Raw genomic sequence first — 23,543 nt, 5'->3', positions numbered from 1 at the left:
GCCTTGGACTCTGAGCTCCTACCCCTTAGGTCCAAGTGATCTTGGGTTCTGGCTTTTGAGGGGGGCCGTACCTTCTGATCCAGGTCCAGGTCCAGGAGGAGGATTCCCAGGGTCTATGCTGTTGATCGTCTTGAATTTTGGTGCCTTAGGAGCTTATAGTTTGAGATCGGTCGGGAAGGGTTTTCCGGAGATCTGAACTTTAGCTTTCTCTAAGCAGCCATCTTGACCAGATGGAATTTTAATCTTAACACTAAAGTAAATAGATCAAGGACTTCTGGGTAAGCATGACAGCAGTCTAAACGTGGGACTCTTCCACTCCCCAGCACCCACTGATATAGACTACCTCAAAAGACAAAAAAAAAATTCTCATAAGAATGGAAGGACTCTACAGTAGAGGGCTGCATTGAAGGTACATGGGATTTAGGCATTTCCACACTATAAGGGGTTGATTAAGCTCCCACCAAAATGTGAACTGATCTACCATACCCCCACCCCACCTATGGAGCCAGAATAAGAGTCAGAGCACACCAGAATCAGCGAGTGAGTGAGGGGCACCTGTAGAGTGAGCAATGGGCACCTCTAAATCTTTGGAAGCTAACAAAGACAACCAAAGACCTACCCCTGAGAGCAGCTATACCTGGAATCTCAGCAGGCAGGGGACCACAGACTGAGAGCAATCCTGTGCAGAGAAGAGCTATGAACAGCAGCAGCTGCAGAGATTTGAGAGCTTGCCTCAGGCAAAATCCTTGCTCCTTAACTACATACACAGAGAAACAGCCCAGCTCACTTAGAATTCTAACTAAAAAGGGAAGGCAAAACCTCCACAGTGATGACAAATTCTTCCCAGGGTCAAACATCCTCCAAGAAACACAACAAAAGGCAATGACCCTCAAAGATTTTATGGAGGAAAATCCCAGGCTACAGAGGAAATAAAGGAGAAAATTCAAATAAACCCAAAAACTTTCCCCAAAAAAGGAAATTATCCACAAGTTCTGGAAGAATTTAAATTGGAGCATATCAAAAAGATGGAAGCCTTCTGTGTAAAGGGTGAAATTATGGCTGAGACTGAATGCATAATTAATTTAGGTCACCAAGGATTTTATTAATAAAATCCTAAAGAAAAACCCAAATAATAAAATGCCCATGTCACCTGCCAAATTGTATGATGATTTAATTGATATAGTGGAGAAAATTAAGAAGAATGGAGACGGAAAGGGTGAAGGATTTCTTCCCCCCCACCTGGCTGATACTGGGCAGGAAGAGTAGAAGATTTAGGAAGTAAGGGTTTGGAGTATGAGGGAGGAAGGAATCAACCTGAACTCCAATAGGGGCTCAGCTGAGATGCCTGAACCTGAATCAGTTCAAGGACAAAACTCACTGCCAAAACCCAGACAAATAACTCCACTACTCCCAAGATGTTGGAAGGCCTAGCATGCTTCCAGCCAAAGTCACCTCTCCAGGGAAAGAGGAAGGGACAAGAAGTGGCGTGTCTTATATGGACATTTTTACATCACTTTTCTGTGTCTCATCTGTACCAATGAGGACTTAGATTGACATAGGACAGCCCATCAGTCTGTCCTTTTTTCTGCACATGACTTTTGAAGGCCATTCCTTAGATAATTAAATCTTGAGTTTGATGCAGAACTTCAAAATCTTGTTAAAATAAGAAGGGAGGAGAAATGTAGTTTCCAAGACCTGATTCTATTATTCCAAGTATGTCTATTGTTATTGATCAGGAAATAACTGAATCAAATCTTCTAAAGAACCATCTGATTAAGATGGAATAATTTTAAAATTCACATCTTCCAAGAGAAGTGGGAAATGGTTCAAGGAGAAAACCAAAAAATTATAACAGAAAACTAAAAATTAAGCAGAAAACCAAAAGCTTATAAGAGAAAACCAGGCCTTAAGAACCATAATTGAGCAACTGGAAAGCAATGATGTTGCAAAACAGAAAGAATTAATAAAGTCAAAAGACTGACAAAATGGAAGAAACCATAAAATATCTCACCCAAAAGGTGACAGATCAGGAAAATAGGTCATGACAAGACAATTTGGGAATCATTGGTCTACCTGAAAATCCAGAAATAAACAGAAACCTTGACCTCATACCACAAGAAATCATCCAAGAAAACCTCCCTGAAGTTCTTGAACAAGGGGGGAAAATGGACATTGAAAGAGTTCATAGAACACCCTTTACACTAAACCCCCAAAAGACAACTATCAGGAATGTAATTTCCAAATTCCAGAGCTTTCAAGCTAAAGAGAAAATCCTATAAGAAGCTAAAAAGAGATAATTTAGATACCAAGGAGTACCAATCAGGATCAAACAAGACCTGGCAGCCTCCATACTAAAGGACTGTGAGGCCTGGAACATGATACTCAGAACTGAGTCTTCAACCAAGAATCACCTAACCATCAAAACTGGCTATATACTTCCAGGGGAAAGTATGGTCATTCAACAAAATAGAAGATTTCCAAATATTTGTAAAGTAAAGAACAGAAGTAAGTAGAAAGTTTGATATCCAAACACAATGATCAAGAGAAACATGTAAAGGTAAATAAGAAAGTGAGGGAAAAGGTGAAAAGTTTTTTTTCTTATTCAAACTCTCTTCTTTAAGGGCTACTATTAGATCAAATTATATATATATATATATATATATATATATATATATATATATTTATATATGCATATATACATATATAATACATATTAATATATGGTGAAAATGTTATTTGTAACTCTCAAAAATTATATCCATTATTATAGTAATTAGAAGAATCACTCAAAGGAAAAGATTGGGGCATTAAGGGCTATAAGATGATATGCAAAAAAAAAAGGTTGGGGGAAATCAAAGATGATACTAAGAGATACTCGAAGAAATACAACAAAAAGGATAATCTGTTTCACACAAAGATACAAATGGGAAGGGGAGGGGAAGAACACTCTCATAAGAAGGAGAGGAAGAGATTGCTAATTGGTAATACTTAAACCTTACTCTCAGTGATATCAATTCTGAAAGGGAAGGGAATCTAGATTCATTGGGATCTTGAATTCTATCTCATCCTGCAGGTAAGTGAGAAGGGAAAACAAAGGCTGGTAGGGGGAAGGGAGTACTAAAAGGGAGGGAAGGAGAGGGGGGAACTTAACAGACCCTAAATAAAAAAAATAACAAGAAGGGAACAAAAAAGGAGGGACTGGAAAGGGAAGCATAACAAGGGGAGGGATAAGGGGGATTTATTAAAAGTAAACCACTGGTTTTAAAGGATATAGCAAAAGAAGAAAGGACAGAACTAGGAGAGGATATCAAAATGCTAGGGAATTCACAAGTGACAATAATAACTTTGAATGTGAATGGGATGAACTCAACTATAAAAAGTAGACAAATAGGAGAGTGGATTAGAATTCAAAATCCTACCATATATTATCTACAAGAAACACATCTGAGGCAGGTAGATACTCACAAGGTCAGAATTAAAGTTTGCAACAAGACCTATTTGGCCTCACCTGATACAACGAAGGTAGGAATCACAATCATGATGTGAGACAAAGCCAAAGTAAAAATAGACCTGATTAAAAGGCTTAGGGAATTTAATACAACCTGATAAAAGGGAGTATAGACAATGAGTAAATATCACTAATCAACATGTATGCACCAATTGGTATAGCATCCAAATTTCTAAAGGAGAAACTAGTAGAATCGAAGGAGGAAATAGATAGTAAAACTATACTAGTGGGAGATCTGAACCTACCACTATCAAATTTAGATAAATCAAACAAAAAAAAAAAAAGAAAAGATGTGAATGAAATCTTAGAAAAAAATAGAGATAATAGATACATAGAGAAAAATAAATAGGGAAAAAAGGAATACACCTTCTTTTCAGCAGTACCTGATACATTCACAAAGATTGACCATATACTAAGTCATAAAAACATGGCTTACAAATGCAGAAAAGCAGAATTAATAAATTCAACCTTTTCAGATCATAAGGCAATAAAAATAATTATCTGTAATGGTACATGTAGAGCTAAATTAAAAATAATTTAGAAATTAAATAAAATGATTCTCCAAAATCAATTAGTTAGAGAACAAATCATAGTAATAATAATTTCGTTGAAGAAAATGACGATGATGAGACATCCTTTCAAACTCTATAGGATGCAGCCAAAGCAGTACTCAGGGGAAAATTTATATCCTTGAGTTCATATTAACAAATTAATGAGGGCAGAGGTCAATTATTTGGACATGCAAATCAAAAAAACTTGAAAGTGAACTAATTAAAACCCCCCAGAAGAAAACCAAATTAGAAATCCTAAAAATTAAGGGAAAAATTGATAAAATCGAAAGTGATAGAACAATTGAACTAATAAATGAGACTAGAAGCTGGTATTTAAAAAAAAATAGACAAAGTTCTGGTCCATCTAATAAAAAAAAAGGAAAGAAGAAAACCAAATTAATATTATCATGGATGGAAAGGGAGAACTCACCTCCAATGAAGAGAAAATTAAGGCAATCATTAAAAACTATTTTGCCCAATTACATAGCAATAAATATGCCAATCTAGGTAATATGAATGAATATTTTAAAAATATAAATTACCTAGATTAATAGAAGAGGAAATATAATTCTTAAATAATTGCATATAAAAAAAGAAATTGAACAGGCCCTCAAAGAACTCCCTAAGAAAAAAATTCCCAGGGCTGATGGATTCACAAGTGATTTCTATCAAACATTCAAAGAACAACTAATCCCAATACAATACAAACTATTTGACATAATAAGCAAAGAGGGAGTTCTACCAAATTCCTTTCATGACAGAAATGGTACTGATTCCAAAGCCAGACAGGTCAAAAAGGGAGAAAGAAAACTACAGATCAATCGACTTAATGAACATAGATGCAAAACTCTTGAACAGGATATTAGCAAAAAGACTTCAGCAAGTCATCACAAGGGTTATTCACTTTGATAAAGTAATATTTATACCAAGAATGCAAGGAAGGTTCTATATCAGGAAAACCATCCACATAATTGACCATATCAACAAGCAAAACAACACAAATCACATGATTATCTCAATAGACACAGAAAAAGACTTTGACAAAATACAACATTCATTCTTATTGAAAACACCAGAAAGTATAGGAAGAGTCTTTCCTAAAAATAATAAACAGTATATATCTAACACCATCAGCTAACATCATTTGCAATGGGGATAAACTAGAAGGCTTTCCAATAAGACGAGGAGTAAAAAAAAGGATGCCTATTATCATTCTTATTATTTAACATTGTACTAGAAACACTAACAGGAGCAATTAGAGAAGAAAAAGAAATTGAAGGTATTAAAATAGGCATTGAGGAGACCAAGTTATCACTCTTTGTTGATGATATGATGGTCTACTTAAAGAATCCTAGAGAATCAAATAAAAAGCTAGTTGAAATAATCAGATACAAAAAAACCCCATATAAATCATCAGCATTTCTATATATCTCCAACACATCTCAGCAGCTATAATTAGAATGAGAAATTCCATTTAAAATCACCCTAGAAAATATAAAATACTTAGGAAACTATCTGCTGAGACAAAGACAGGAACTATATGAACACAACTACAAAATACTTCCTCACAACTAAAACTAGATCTGAGCAATTAGAAAAACATTAACTGCTCATGGGTAGGACAAGATAACATAATAAAATGACCATCCTATCGAAACTAATCTATTTATTTAATGCCATACCCATCGAACTTCCAAAAAATCCTTTTATTTACTGAATTAGAAAAAAAAACATAACAAAGTTCATTTTGAAGAATAAATGATCAAGGATATCCAGGGAAATAATGAAAAAAATGCAAAGGAATTTGGCCTCACAGTCCCAGATCTCAAACTATACTGTAAAGTATAATTGTATAATAATTATTATAAGTGATCATCAAAACAATTAGGTACTGGCTAAGAGACAGAAAGGAGAATCAGTGGAATAGACTTGGGGTAAATGACTTCACCTAGACAGTCTATGAGAAGCCCAAAGATCCCAGCTTTGGGGACAAAAATCCACTCTTTGATAAAAACTGCTTGGAAAATTGGAAGACAATGTGGGACAGATTAAGCTTGGATGAACACCTCACACCCTACAGCAAGATAAACTCCAAATGGGTGAATGACCTGAATATAAAGAAGGAATTTGAAAATAAATTATGTGAACACAGAATAGTATACATGTCAGACCTCTGGGAAGGGAAAGATTTTAAAACCAAGCATGACATAGAAAGAGTCACAAAATGTAAAATCAATAATTTTGATTACATCAAAGTAAAAAGTTTTTGTACAAACAAAACTCATGCATCCAAAATTAGAAGGGAAGCAACCAATTGGGAAATAATCTTCATTACAAAAAAAGCTCTGACAAAGGTCTAGTTATGCAAATGTGAATAGGCAATTTTCATTCAAAGAAATCAAAACCATTAATAAGCACATGAAAAAGTGTTCTTATATAAATCTCATAATCAGAGAGATGCAAATCAAAACAACTCTGAGGTATCACTTCTCACCTAGCACATTGGCTAACATGGCAAGAAAGGAAAGTAATGAATGCTAGAGGGGATGTGGCAAAATCAGCACATTAATTCATTGCTTGTGGAGTTGTGAGTTGATCCAACCATTCTGGAGGCCAATTTGGAATTATGCCCATGGGTGCTAAAGACTGTCTGCCTTTTGACCCAGCCATAGCACTGCTGGGTTTGTACCTCAATTGGGTAGTAAGGAAAAATACATGTCCAAGAATATTCATAGCTGAGCTTTTTGTGGTGGTAAAAAATTGGAAAATGAGGGGATGCCCTTCAATTGGGGAATGGCTGAGCAAATTGTGGTATATGTTAGTGATTGAATACTATTGTGCTCAAAGGAATAATGAAGTTGAGGAATTCCATGGAGTCTGGAACAACCTCCAGGAAGTGATGCAGAGTGAGAGGAGCAGAACCAGGAGAACATTATACACAGAGATTGATACACTGTGGTACAATCGAATGTAATAGACTTCTCCATTAGTGGCAATGCAGTGATCCTGAACAACTTGGAGAGATCTATGAGAAAGAACACTATCCACATTCAGAGGAAAAACTGTAGGAGTAAAAACACCAAAGAAAAACAACTGCTTGATTACATGGGTCAAGCAGGATATGATTGAGGATGGTACATCCTAGTTACAAACACCAACAACATGGAAATGGGTTCTGATCAAGGACACATATAATACCCAGTGGAATTGCATGTCGGTTATAGGAAGGATGTTGGGAGGGGTGGGAGGAATAGAAAATTATTTTTGTAACCAAGAAATAATATTTGAAATTGATCAAATAAAACATAATGTCAAAAAATAAAAAATAATAATAAAGTAAATGGATCCTTGAATCTCTGGGTTCCAACTTAGTTTCCTATTCTATAGATTTTCCATAGAGCATAACAAAAATTCTCTTGTCCAAACTGTTTCATCATTATCTTTCTTCCAGTGAATTTTAAGGACATTTAAATTCATCAAGGCATTTTACAACTTAGTCTAAATCCAATTGTTGATTTATTGATTGAATAGAGATGTCTAGGCTTGGCTCCCAGATTCTTATTGATTGACTAATTAATTGTCAGCTGACAAAGATATCAGACAAGGCATCTTATTGCAATGGGATAATTGATTGAATTAAAAATTTGTACCTGTACATATAAATAAAAATATTTTCCAAGCAATGTTATATCTTAATTGTAAGAAAAATGCTTTGCAAGCTACCAAGTGTTATATAAATATGAGCCCATTATATTTTGCAATATTTAATCCTTAAAATGCAATGTATTAAGAGAAAAAGGAATCATTAAATAAAAAGATCTCATTTCACTCACATAAGTAACTATCATGGAAAACTGTAAAAGTTGATTGTATAAATGGAATCCCCAAGAGACTAAAAAGTAGGTGACAAAAATAACTGATGTTTCTGTTGTCCAACAAGTATATTTTTTAAAACTTCGCTTTATCACTTTCTTTGCTGTATTTGAAATACTAACATAATGTAGTATATCATTATACTTTATATTAGAATATGAACTAGTCATGAAGATTAATTGCAATATATCCTTGAGATAATCATTTTATTACTTTGTTCATTGATTTTTTTCTTATTTGTAACAATTGGACTAGGCAAGTTCTAAAAAGCTACTTCCAAACTTAATACATATATATATATATATATATATATATATATATATATATATATATATATATATATATATATATATATATATATATATATATATATATATATATATATATTAAAGCAACCAAGGATCATTCCCAGAATAGCTAAGAATAATATCTGTGTAGGCCACAAAGGAGAGACAAGAAGTGATGAGGAAAGCTAACTTCAAGGCTCTATAAGGAGTCCTTCAGAAAAAAAAAAGTTACATCTTACTTTAGAATAATATTTTGAGGACTAGAGCAAAATTAATTCCAGGAGCTGTGAGTTACCCCAGTTGCCAAATGTGTTCTTACCTTAAACATAATTTTAACCTCAATCTTCATTTGCTTCTGGGTGATAACATTTCACAACTTTTTTTTTAAGGGAGGATTTTTTTTTGGTAACAACAATATCACATCATTTCTAAAAGTAAAATATGTCTGACTGATATCAGTTGATAATGAAAACATGATGTATAGTAAGAGGGTTGGGGTCTCATGAACTGTAGCATCAGGAAAACCTTATCAAGAACTCTAGACTATCTATATAGCAGAAGATTTGGCAGCTACTCTGGTAACCCAGTTTGCTCATATTAGGATTGGGTGGTTATGAAATTAACCCAAATGCATATGCCAAATATAAAACTTAGGTCAAAAATTTCCAAATGTTATGTAGCTAATATTATAACCCAATTGTATATAGTAATACCTTCCATTGGAAGGATGTCGTCATATGTGTGTATATATATATATATATATGTACATTTGTGTAAGTGTGTATATATTCTTTTTTTTGGAGGGGAGGGGCTTACATTTTTACCTCCAGTAGTGCTTGGCACAAAGTAAATTTTTAATAACTTCTATTGAATGACTACAGTCATTACTTGAATCTTGGCCTTTAAATAATGCATAAGGCAATGGTCTTACAAACATATTATAATCTTAAAAACATATTTCTTTGGTTTACTTTCATTTATTCCTTGTTTGATTCAAAGATAACTGAACCTATTTTCCTTCAGCTTTGGTTAGAAAAGTGAGAAGTAGAGAAAAGACAATAGTATTTATGGTAAGAAGTGAGGTCAGAGAATAAAGTAAGATTGGAGAAGAAGGCACATGTTTCATTAGTTGAAATGTGACTATTTTTCCTTGTCAAAACATCTTTAAATATGTAGTATTGGCTAACAATTAACATCCTAGCAAAATGTCTCATTCATCATTGAGATACTGAATTCCACATATATTAATATCACAATTTCAAATCTGACTAGTGAAGATTTTGTTTGAAACTACCTCTCACAGACTTGTGATATATTTTTTTCAATCCCATTTGTCAGTAAGGGCCAGGTTCAGATTTCATTATAATTGATTTTCACAATGCAGCCTCAGTAGAAATCAAGATAGGAACTGATATCTATTAGACAGTTATTCTTCCTTAGAGAATTATGTGGTAATTAATCAACAAACTATTTAAGCACTGATATGATATGTAGGGAATATATTAGGTTATATACTATAAATGTGAGAGAAACTGTTCATTATAGAAATTATAGTAGGTTATGTGAAACATTTCTTTCCCTCAAAAAGTTTCTATTTTAATAGGATAATGTGCATATAAATATGGAAATATACAAAGTATATACAAAAAACACTAGTTATTTCAGGATAAATGAAATCATAAGTTAGGAAAGGAAGAATTTAGAAATGATATTTGAAGTGATATTTAAAATAACTTAGGTATTCTAAGAGGTGGCAGTAAACACCCAAAGAACATTAAATATCAGGTGGAAGAATTGATATTTAACCCTCATTATAATAGAGACATTGGAATGGGGTGACAGAATCACAATCCATTTTAGGAAAACCTATAACTGTGTGAAAAAATATATTGGAAGAGCTTTGCCTGAAGACAGAGATCAATTAGAAGTCTATCATTATAGTCAGTGCTATAGGTGATAAGAATTTATTCAGGATGGAGGGTAAGAATATAAAGGGAAGAGAAGAGACCTGAAAGGCTTCTGGAACTAGAACTAACCAGATTTAATAATTGACTGAAATAATGGAGTGAACAAGAGTGAGTAGTTGATTAGATTAGAATGAGAAAGGAGGGTTTATGGTGCCATTGAAAGAATTAATAAAGTTTAGAAGAGAGGGTTGGTGGGATTGTGAGAAGATATTGGACAAATAAAAGTAGTTCTATTTTGTATCTCTTTAGTTTGAAATATTGAATAAGAATCTAGTTCAAAATGTCTAAAAGGAAGTTGGAGTTATAATCCTAGAGCTCAGGGAAAAAATAGGGCTCAAAATAAAAGTAGACAAATCATCACATATGTTCATTATATGATAAAAGAGAAAAGAAGAGAGAAAAAAAGAGGGAGAGACAGAGAGAGTAACACAAATGAGAGAAGGAGAGGTAAAAGACAAAGAACCTAGAAGAGATTCTTGGCATATAATCACAGGAAATGATATTTAAAAAAATAAAAGAAACTATATGCAGGAAAAGAAAATGATCAATACTATCAAATACCAAAGAGATGTCCAGGAGGATAAGGAATGAGAAAACTTTCTCCTGTTTGGCAATTAAGACTTATAAAGTCTGAAATCATGTGAACAAATAAGTTAACAAAAGAAAAAAAAAATTGAAACCATGGAAAAGTTTGTTCCAAATCACTATAATGTAGAAAAATAAATGAAAATCAAAAATATCTAAAGGTTCTACCTCACATATAACAAATAGAAAAAGATGACAAAAATGGGAATAATCAATGTTGGAGGAGTTGTGAGATCCAGAACACTAATAAACTGCTTTTGGATCTATCAACTATTCTAATCATGCTGGAAAGTAATTTGAAATTATATTCAGAAAGTGAATAAAATGTCCATATACTTTGATCCTAACATTCCACTGGCAAACACATATATTACAAAGAGTTCAACAATAGAAAGACAGATCTAAAAAACAGCATAATATTTGCAGTGGTGCTTTTTGTAGTAGCAAAATGTTGATAACAAAATGAATTCTCATTGATTGTAGGATATGAATGCAATGAAAAAAATATAAAATTTTAAGAAAAGATGAATGTAAAGAATAGCAATATTAAAAACATATGAACTAATGCAAAGTGAAACAATTAGAATCATGAAAGCAATATATGCAATGACTGCAACAATTTAAATTATAAGCACAGCATCTATGATATCAATAGTGAATGTGATATAATTATAATAATAAATATTGATCTGGAATAAATATATGGAAAATACAAATATGTACCTACTTCCTTTCTTGGCTATATCTGGGGTTTAGTATCAAGTTTGTAGATGTGGAAAAGAGAAGGACATTGAATAACTAATGTTTTTTAAAAGATCCTCAATAACTTCAGTGTGAAAATTTTCAGTTGATTTTTGAGCCTGGAATCCACAATGCATAGTATTAAGTAATGAGTTAGAAAGGAAGTAAATAAAAAAAAGAACACTGACCTTTGGTTTTACTTAATTTTCATAACACTTTTTGTCCATTTTTAAACAAATTTGGATAATAAAAAATATTGATTGTAGAGGAAAGAAATTGGAGGCAGATAGTTCCACTACACATTATTGCAAGAATCCAGGAGTGAGATGGTGAGGGTTTGTGGCTAGTGGTGGCAGCAATTTCAGAGGAGGGAAGGATGTTACAAAGGTAAAATTAACAGACCCTGCCAACAGATAAGATATGGAGAATAAGAGATAGTGAAAAGCTAAGGATGATGCCTAGGATATGATCCTAAGAGACTAGGAGGATGTTGTTGGCATCTACACTGAAGATTGAAAGGAGAAAAGTTTAGGTAGAAATATAATAAATTTAATTTTTGACTTATTCAGTTTAAGTTATATGCTAGACATTCTGTTTGGCATGTGTGAAAGACCTCTGTGCACTAATTTTTCTAAAGAAATAATCATCATGATCAATTCCTCGGGTCTCTTTTTCTAGCTTCCATTAAAAACCCACACTGCAATATTTACTATGTTGAAATTTGAATATATGACACAATAGAATAGAATAGAATTCAATTCCATTAAATTCATTAAGGATTATTGACAAACCATATACCCAGATTAGTCCAATACTCTCCTAATTGGTCTCCTGCTTGAAGTTGTACCTTGTTTCAATTCACCTTTGATAAAACCCACCAAAGTATGGTTTGTTTTATAAAGCAAAGATCTGTCCATTTTTCCTACTCTTCAAACCTCTCCTCACTTATGCATAAATTTAATTATATTTCTATCACTCTCTATTCTATCTAAAACCCAATGGAAACTTCCCTGTTTGGAATTTATAGCTCTTTACTACCTATACACATCCTACCTCTCTAGTTAAAATATATTTTATTCCCCACCAAATATTCTACAGTTCAACCATACTGGATTTCTTTTTGTTCCAAGCACATGAAATTTCTTATGCCTCCATGCTTTTGCTTTGGTTGTCCCTATGCTTTCTAATATTACTACTTGCCTCTAACTCATGAAAATTTTTACTTCCTTCTGTCTACCACTTCCTCAAATGGGACATGAAAATAACCCAAAGTACCACTGGGTGCTTTCAAGTTTTATTCTGTTAAAGGGTAAGGAAAAATCATGGCATAAAGATAAAGAAGGTATAATTCTAACAATGGTAAAGTTTAATATTTACAAGACCCAGTTTGTCCAGCATCAAGGAGACTGTTCTTAAGATTTGTCAAGCATTAAAGAGGGGGAAAATCCATTCTGTTTGATGATTAAAAGTCTATTCATGACAGTATCATGTTGGCTAGGAAGTGGTTCCTGCAGGTGTTTTCAATTACTCAGAGCTGACATAGTAGGTCTGAGTTGACCCATGGTTCTGGTCTGTGGTTATGACAATAAGAGATTGATAGCAATAGAGTTCACCCTGAGTCTATGCATGCAAAGGACTGTTGTCATGTCAACTCATAGCACACCTTGATTGAGTGAGATATACTCAACAGCAAGGCGTGGGGCTGAGGAACATGATAACTCAGGAAAATGGGAATCATTAGCAAGGAGTTTAATTTTGGGATCTTGATGCTTCAAAATGAGGCTTAATTCAGATGTGACATTCTGCATGAAACCTTTCTAGCTTTCCCCAGAAGCCTGGCCCTTCTGAACCCTCTTTTAACTCATATGTATTTGTTTATATGTAATTATATATGTGCATGTTATCTCTTCTGTCAGAAAATAAGATTTAATGATAAAAAGCTATATCATTTTTGAATTTTTCCCCAGTCAGCAACATGGCACCTAATATAAAGCAAGAGATTGATACAAGTTTGATGATTGTTTTTTCCTCTGACACATACAAGTTAAAAGAGTTTGGGATCATAGAAGCTATTAGTGCTGCAGGAAATCTCTAAGATTATAATTTGCAGAGCAGTTGCCTATATGCATTAGTACAGGGAGTTTATTTAATTGCTAAGAACTCTCTATATTAATGAAATCAAAACTCTTTTCCAAATATTAAAATAAAATAAAGCCAAACAAAGAAAAGAAAAAAAACACTTCTCATTGAATGTAGCATGTTTTCCAAGGCAGTGAGACCTTGAGTACCTGAATCTAGCATAAAATGTGTTATTATCCCAGATTTCTGTCATCTCAAAATTTGAGAATCATGTCAAACAAATAATTGATTAAACAATTTTAAATAGTCCAGAAATGGTGTCACTTTCCTTTGACATCCACAGGAGACTTTCTTAGAAGTTAAAATGATTACTGTGTAGGTTTGACCATCCAACTAATATTGAGTCCATGTGGTCATTTAGCTCACTTCTTTCTATCTTGTCCAGAAGTTTGAAGGAAAAATATAGTCCTTCCAAGAATAATAGAAATTATGAACAAAGTTATGAAATTGGGAAGTTAAAAATATGTAGGAAATGAACAATTAAAGAAAAAAATAGGTAACTAAAATGAGAAAAACTTTTAATAGTCTTCCCACCCACCCCAAAGAAGCATCTGAATACTGGTAACAGAGAAATAACAGATGAAAAAGGTTAATTCTCATATAGAGCCAACATTACTATTACTACATCAGCTCTTCAGGTGATAGGAATTCACCTAAAAAACACTCCAGTTGAATTTCTATCAATAGATACTCAAATTGGAACTTTATGTTAAAAGTAGGCATTAGTATTTTGCAAATGTGCTATGACATACCAGTTACATAGTATAATCGGTAAGAATCACAGTGTATTAGATAACATCATAAACCAAGGAACAGTTTTTTGAAATACAATATGTCCAAATTATAGCAACATCATCGTCTTGCTGAAATCTAAGTCCTTTGGGAATAATGACTGCCTTCACTTATTTCCAAGATTCTTTTTAAACTTATTACAAGACTGAGAAGTTAACTGAGAAAGAAATGGACCTGGGTGGCAAGCCACACTGCAAAGGCCATCTGCTTAATGCATAGCTCACAGAAATAAGGCAAATCATCCCAAGCATATTCTTCATTGCAACATAATAACTTGTGACTCCATTTTACCTAAAAGCCTTAAAGGCAGAACATCTCTTGTCAAAATGCTTCAATGAAGAGAAGTAAAATCATTCCAAGTATGAACATGATCGAGGGAGAAAGTTAATACTATACACTTAATGCCTTTTGGTCTTTTTTTCTCTCTTGTTTTTCCTCATTGATTCTCAGTCCTCGTTCTACTCTCACTTTCTCTGCTCTGCTCCATGCATGCCTTGGCTCTGGTTGACTTGCAATAAATTCGGAAATGGGTAACATTTATTTATCTACTCTTCCACAAGATTTTATTTCTGACAGATATAATGTGACTGTGGATATATGGGCACAAATTGTTTCCATGATGAGAGTGATATGCACATTTATGAAAAATCTATTCCTTAAAGAAATTCTCTGGAAACATTTTTAGATGCCTGACTTTTTCCCTACAGTTATATTTCCCTTTTTCCTCTTTCATTACTAAAAACTTAATGTGCAATGAAGAACAAGCACCACTTCAGTACATTGAAGTATTGTATCCTAAGTAATAGTGTTAAATTAGACTAGATGATGAAAATGATGGTAATGGTGGCAGAAGTAATGATGGTTGTAAAAGATATACTAATATTTATAAGGAGGGATTTATAAATGTTCTCAGAGTACATCATCAACAGGTTCAAAAATTACAAATATATTTCTGGAATACACAGACATTACAACACTGAGCAACTAGCAAAGATTGACAGTAAATAGGCCTGTATACTGATTTCTTTCTAAAATAATGAGAAATTATCTGATTCCAGATGGAATTTACAAAATAGTTAAGATCCAAGCGTTGGATCAAAAGGCTTTGCATAAGTGATTATTAACAGAAACTCAAACAGAAATAAGTCAAGCAGAAAGGGCAGACAAATTAAGTCATGTGGATGTAGTTCCAGAAATAAAAGTCAGAATTCAGTCATTAGCTCCAGAACTTAAGGAAGAGATATCCTTAAGACACCAAAACTTTTTGATAAATGCCAACTATGCAAGCAAAAGGAAGAGATTATGCAACATAAAATGTACACTACAAAACAGTTAGCACCTACCAAATACAAAAGAAATGAAATGGTAGTCAGAAATATACATCAGGAGGTAACTATTTTTCATAAACTAAGAGATGAAAAATCCTCATATCACAAATAAAGACCTTAAAATATTCTTGAAAATTCAACAAACAGGGGGCAGCTGTGTATCTCAGTGGAGTGAGAGCCAGGCCTAGAGGACCTGGGTTCAAATTGGGCCTGAGACACTTCCCAGCTGTGTGACCCTAGGCAAGTCACTTGACCCCCATTGCCTAGCCCTTATCACTGTTCTGCCTTGGAGCCAATACACAGTATTGACTCCAAGATGGAAGGTAAGGGTTTAAAAAAAAAAGAAAGAAAATTCAACAAACAAAACAAAAATATATTATTATTATTATTGTGGATTAAAATACTAACAATCACTTATACATAACATTGATCTATTAAAGTTATAGAAAAGCATTTTAAGAGGTCACTACATTGAAGAAGAATAATTACTATTTAAATAGCACTTGCTTATACATTAGGCACTATGATAAGTACTTTACAATTATCATCTCTTTTGATGCTCAGAACAACCTGCCATGGGAGGAAATTGCTTTATTATTTCCATTTTACAGATGAGGAACTGAAACAAGAAGAGGATAAGTGACTCTCCATGCAATGTTACAAGTGTCTGAGGCTAGCTTTATTTTTTCCATGTAACTGTCAATGCAATTTTTAATAATGATCTTCTGACATTTTACAATCCATGTTCTTTGCTGCCTCCATTTGGTCACCTCCTCAATCAAGATGGTATACAATATGATATACCTGTACATGTTATAATATAATATGTATTTTCACATTTATCACGTTGTGAAAGAAGACAAATATCACTTACATTAGGGAAAAATCATGGAGGAAATGAAGTGAAGAATGATATGCTTCCATCTGGATTCAGATTCAATGTGTGGCTACTATTGCAGTACAGGGCCTTTTTTTTGTCATGAGTCCCATAGATTTGTCCTGGATCCTTGCATTAGTCTTTCAAAGTTTATCATCATTTGTTATTGCTCTTACTTTGTCTAACATTCTCCTGGTTCTGCTCTTTTCTTAAAAGTCTTTCCAGGTATTTTTGTGATCATCTTAATCATTATTTATTATGGAGCATTAGCATTCCATTACAATCATATACCACAACTTCACTAGCAATTCCCCAAATGGTGGACATCCTTTCTAGTCCTTTGCCAATACTAAAGAACTACTACAGATATTTTGTACAAATAAGTTAATTCCCCCTATTTCTGACCTCTTTGTAATACAAACCTAATAATGGCTGAGGTCACCTTTGAATTCATGACCACATCCACCACTCAATCTGATATGCTTCTAAGCTCCTCAATCATAAACACTTATGATCTCCAACTTATTTTGAGGAAAACCTTTCAAATTATTGAAATATAGCAGAAGAAATAAAAACTATATGGGTACAGGATGAGGTAAAACTCATTCTTATTTTCCTGTCTTCACCTGGAATTGAAATAAAAGCTGTTTTAATGAGCCTACAAAAAAGAAGTTTACATTCAAATATTCTTAATACCATTTTTAAAAGCAATAATTTATTCTTTAACTCTAGTAATCTATGGTAAATTAATCATAAAAGAGTAATAAGTAATGATCAGTCCTGGAAATATTTTCAAGTCCTATTTTTTTAAACCCTTACCTTCTATATTAGAAATATATACTGTGTATAGATTCTAAGGCAATTGGGGTCAAGGGATTGGCCCAGGTTCACATATCTATGAATTGTCTGAGGCAAAATTTGAACCCAGGATCTCTTGTCTCTCAATCTACTGGCTATCAACCTACTGAACCACCTAGCTATGCCCTTCAAGTTGATTTGAAAAAAGGAAGATCATCATCATCAATGAAACCTGTGACTGTTTCATTTTTATCTTTGTAGACCTATCAACTAGCTTGGAATCTAGCAAAATGTAGGTACTTAATAAAGGATTGACTCAGTTATACTGTAATCATAATTATAATCATAACAATAATAAATTCAGTGTTTAAATGGTTTTAGAGTACTTTACATAAATTTGAAGTAGCATTGTATGGTAGATATGCTAGTCTTGGAAATCGGATGACCTGGGTTTAAGTACTGCTTCAAACATGTACTAACTTTATGAAAAAGGTTTGATGCCAGTTTACTAAATTGTAAAAAATAAGAAGGTTGGAATTATTGTTTTGTAAAATCTCTTCTTGTTCTTAGTCAACAATCCTTTAATGCCATCTAATTCCTAGAAAAATGCTATGAGGAAGGTAAAATAATTAACATCCCTAATATATAAATGAGAAAAAATGAAACTTTAAGAGACTAAATAACTTTCTCAGGCCAGGTTTTAAACCCAGAACTTCTTGACTCCAAATCTAAAACTCCCCCAGTGAGTTAGCAGACACTTGCAAAATCAAGTGCTAACAATGGATAGAGAAAAAAAATTCTGAAGATTTAGAGAAAAATCTTTGGATTGGAAAAGCATTATGTTCTAAAAATAGATGATTTCCACAATATCCTAGATAAGAAATCCTTTAGCCTTTGCTTAAATTCCTAACATGACTTGAAAATCACTAATTCAAAGGTAGTACACTGCACTTCTGGACATTTCTAATTATTAAAAAGACCCTTTTAAATATTAAGCTGAAGTCTGTCTTCCTTAAATAACGTCATTGGTTATAGGCTCAACAAAACAAAGTTTCATTTTGGAGACATATACACCATAAAAAAATTTTTTAATTACTTTTAAATTAAAAAAAAACTTTTAAAAAAATTGCTTCCAGTCTATAAAATCCAAGATACTCTAGCTTTACATTTGTCAACTTTCTGAAACATTAACTTTTCTAGGAGAATGTAAAGAGATTAGGACCCAATTCTTTAAACTTCAAATTTTGTTGTAGTTCAGTCATTTTGGCTATGTTTAATTTTTCATGAACTAGTCATTTTTGACAAAGATCGTAAAATGTTTTCCAGTTCATTTTACAGTTGAGAAAACTGCGGCAAACAATGTTAAAAAACTTGCTGAGAATCAGAGAACTAGTAAGTATCTGAAGTCACATTTGAAATCAGGTCTTCCTGATTCTAGAGCCAGAGATCTATCCACTACACTATCTTTTCCTCTTTTCACTATACTTCCCACCTTATTGCAGTAAACATTTATTTTTCTTGTTTTTGTTGTTATAATCCCTATTTTCAGTGCTACCCATTTTATCACTCAATTATATATTTTGTTATGACTTTTTTTTTAACTGTTAGAGGTGTATATTTATTAATATCCCCAACAAACTCTTAAATTCTCTGAAGACAGGAATTGTGCTTATTTCCCTATGTCTTACAATATCATACTCAGTAGGGTCTGTAACTGGCATTTGTTACGTTCAAGGCAAGTCCTGTAAACCATGTTGTACATGGAAAAATCTAGAGGGACTGAGTGATACTGTGACTGGAGTATTGGATCTGGAGTCAGGAAGACCTGAATTCTAATACAATCTCAGATCTTTATTATTTGTTTGAACTTGGGAAAGTCATATAATTTCTGTGTGACACAGTTTCCTCAATTGTGCAATGGAATTAATAATAGGATATACCACAAAGAGTTGCTATGAGAATCAAATAGGATAATATTTGTAATGTGCTTAGCACAGTGCTTGGCATTATTAAGCCAATGTTTGTTCCTTTCCCTGCCCTTTTCCCAAGTAAAATGGACTGTGTTCACCATCAGTTGAGGTGCCTCACTGGGAGAAACAAATATCCATTATACTGAGTGGAGAAAATTGTTAGAAATTAGTGCGAAAGAAACCAAGAAAGGTTATTGAGAGGGTCATCACAGTCTGCTTTTTGGTAGTTTCTTATTTTCATTGATAATAAAAGCTAGTGAGATAATATATTCTCTATTTTTTCTATTCTGATAAAAAGCCTATAAGTGATATTTTCCTCTAAATTATTTACTTTTAAAATTAGGTTCCGTGAATCAAAGCCCTGATTGTTTCACCCTAGTTATGGATAGGATCACCATTTTGGGCTCATTGCATATAATTTACAAATATTTGTTGACTTCATTTGAAAGGGTTTCAGTTTCACCCTATTTCTCGCAGAGAGGTTTGCCACCCCACTCCTCGTTTCAGCCCTGCTGAAGTGGACATTCTGTCCGTTTCCTCAGGAATTGTTTTAATGAGTGCCTGGGAGAGCAATATGTTTAATGATCTTGTCAGAAACTTCCTGCATATTTTATACAGTTTGGGAAATGAAGAGTAATGAATGCTACAGCTGAAGACTGGGCTTCAGTAACAACATTTCATAACAAGGGACTAGATTCACAAGAGTTCTGTACTTCACTGATCAAGTGCACGGCTCCAATCTCTTTTTAGAAAGGAAATTATTCCAAATCTCATCAGCTCTATCTTTGTTGCCTATCAAGAATCCTCCCCCCCTCAGGGGTGGAAAGAGGGGTTGAGAAAGAACATGAATCATGTAACCATGGAAATTTTTTCTTATTCAATTAAATAAAATTAAAAAAAAATAAAGAGGTGGAAAATATACCATTAAGTTACCTGCTCTAGGAAATTTGTGGTAAATAAAAATCAATATGCTCTGTTGATTACCAAAGGGGAAAAAAAGAATCCCCCCTCCCCCCATGAGGATCCAGGTCACACACACACAGCCATAAGCAAGGGAGTAAAAGACAACTCAACCTCATCCGTCTTGATGAAGGACCTGGGCTTTGGTATTGGAGTGTTTATTTATTTATTTATTTTTTTATTTAATATATTTTATTTGATCATTTCCAAGCATTATTCGTTAAAGACATAGATCATTTTCTTTTCCTCACCCCCACCCCCCATAGCCGACGCGTAAGTCCACTGGGCATTAGATGTTTTCTTGATTTGAACCCATTGCTTTGTTGATAGTATTTGCATTAGAGTGTTCATTTAAAGTCTATCCTCTGTCATGTCCCCTCAACCTCTGTATTCAGGCAGTTGCTTTTTCTCGGTGTTTCCACTCCCATAGTTTATCCTTTGCTTATGAATGGTGTTTTTTTTCTCCTGGATCCCTGAAAGTTGTTCAGGGACATTACACCGCCACTAATGGAGAAGTCCATTACGTTCAATGATACCACAGTGTATTAGTCTCTGTGTACAATGTTCTCCTGGTTCTGCTCCTCTCGCTCTGCATCACTTCCTGGAGGTTGTTCCAGTCTCCATGGAACTTCTCCACTTTATTATTCCTTTGAGCACAATAGTATTCCATCACCAACATATACCACAGTTTGTTCAGCCATTCCCCAATTGATGGGCATCCCCTCGTTTTCCAGTTTTGGGCCACCACAAAGAGCGCAGCTATGAATATTTTTGTACAAGTCTTTGTGTCCATTATCTCTTTGGGGTACAGACCCAGCAGTGCTATGGCTGGGTCAAAGGGTAGATATTCTTTTGTCGCCCTTTGGGCATAGTTCCAAATTGCCCTCCAGAATGGTTGGATCAGTTCACAACTCCACCAGCAATGAATTAATGTCCCTACTTTGCCACATCCCCTCCAGCATTCATTACTTTCCTTTGCTGTTATGTTAGCCAATCTGCTAGGTGTGAGGTGATACCTCAGAGTTGTTTTGATTTGCATCTCTCTGATTATAAGAGATGTAGAACACTTCTTCATGTGCTTGTTAATAGTTTTGATTTCTTTATCTGAGAACTGCCTATCCATTTCCCTTGCCCATTTATCAATTGGAGAATGGCTTGATTTTTTGTACAATTGATTTAGCTCATTATAAATATGAGTAATTAAACCTTTGTCAGAGGTTTCTATGAAGATTTTTTCCCAATTTGTTGTTTCCCTTCTGATTTTAGTTATATTGGTTTTGTTTGTACAAAAGCTTTTTAGTTTGATGTAGTCAAAATTATTTATTTTACATTTTGTGATTCTTTCTATATCTTGCTTGGTTTTAAAGCCTTTCCCCTCCCAAAGGTCTGACATGTATACTATTCTGTGTTTACCCAATTTACTTATGGTTTCCTTCTTTATGTTTAAGTCACTCACCCATTTTGAATTTATCTTGGTGTAGGGTGTGAGGTGTTGATCTATTCCTAGTCTCTCCCACACTGTCTTCCAATTTTCCCAGCAGTTTTTATCGAATAGTGGATTTTTGTCCCAAAAGCTGGGATCTTTGGGTTTATCGTATACTGTCTTGCTGAGGTCGTTTTCCCCCAGTCTATTCCACTGATCTTCCTTTCTGTTTCTTAGCCAGTACCAAATTGTTTTGATGACTGCTGCTTTGTAATATAGTTTGAGGTCTGGGACTGCAAGGCCCCCATCATATGTGTTTTTTTTCATTATTTCCCTGGATATCCTTGATCTTTTGTTCTTCCAAATGAACTTTGTTATGGTTTTTTCTAAATCAGTGAAGAAGTATTTTGGTAGTTCAATGGGTATGGCACTAAATAGATAAATAAGTTTGGGTAGGATGGTCATTTTTATTATATTGGCTCGTCCTATCCATGAGCAGTTAATTTTTTTCCAATTGTTCAAGTCTAGTTTTAGTTGTGTGGCGAGTGTTTTGTAGTTGTGTTCATATAGTTCCTGTGTTTGTCTTGGGAGATAGATTCCTAGGTATTTTATTTTGTCTAAGGTGATTTTGAATGGGATTTCTCTTTCTAGTTCTTGCTGCTGAGCTGTGTTGGAGATATATAGAAAAGCTGATGATTTATGTGGGTTTATTTTGTATCCTGCAACTTTGCTAAAGTTGTTGATTATTTCAATTAGCTTTTTGGTTGAATCTCTAGGATTCTTTAAGTAGACCATCATGTCATCCGCAAAGAGTGATAACTTGGTCTCCTCCTTGCCTATTCTGATGCCTTCAATTTCTTTATCTTCTCTAATTGCTACTGCTAGTGTTTCTAGTACAATGTCAAATAGTAGAGGTGATAATGGGCATCCTTGTTTCACTCCTGATCTTATTGGGAATGCATCTAGTTTATCCCCATTGCAGATGATATTAGCTGTTGGTTTTAGATATATACTGTTTATTATTTTTAGGAATGACCCTTCTATTCCTATGCTTTCTAGTGTTTTTAATAGGAATGGGTGTTGTATTTTATCAAAGGCTTTTTCTGCATCTATTGAGATAATCATGTGGTTCTTGCTAGTTTGCTTGTTGATGTGGTCAATTATGTGGATGGTTTTCCTAATGTTGAACCAGCCCTGCATCCCTGGTATGAATCCTACTTGATCATGGTGAATGATCCTTCTGATCACTTGCTGGAGTCTTTTTGCTAGTATCCTATTTAAAATTTTTGCATCTATATTCATTAGGGAGATTGGTCTATAGTTTTCTTTCTCTGTTTTTGACCTGCCTGGTTTTGGAATCAGTACCATGTTTGTGTCATAAAAGGAGTTTGGTAGAACTCCCTCTTTGCTTATTATGTCAAATAGTTTGTATAGTATTGGGGTTAACTGTTCTCTGAATTTTTGATAGAATTCACAGGTGAATCCATCAGGCCCTGGGGATTTTTTCTTAGGAAGTTCTTTGATGGCTTGATGGATTTCAATTTCTGATATGGGATTATTTAAGAATTCTATTTCCTCTTCTGTTAGTCTAGGCAGTTTGTATTTTTGTATGTATTCATCCATTTCTCCTAAATTGGTGTATTTATTGCCATATAATTGGGCAAAGTAATTTCTAATGATTGCCTTAATTTCCTCCTCATTGGAGGTGCTGTCCCCCTTTTCATCTTTAATGCTGTGAATTTGC

Source organism: Monodelphis domestica, chromosome 1, assembly GCF_027887165.1.
Source record: "Monodelphis domestica isolate mMonDom1 chromosome 1, mMonDom1.pri, whole genome shotgun sequence".
Lineage (NCBI taxonomy): Eukaryota > Metazoa > Chordata > Mammalia > Didelphimorphia > Didelphidae > Monodelphis > Monodelphis domestica.
This window is presented reverse-complemented; position numbering follows the sequence as displayed.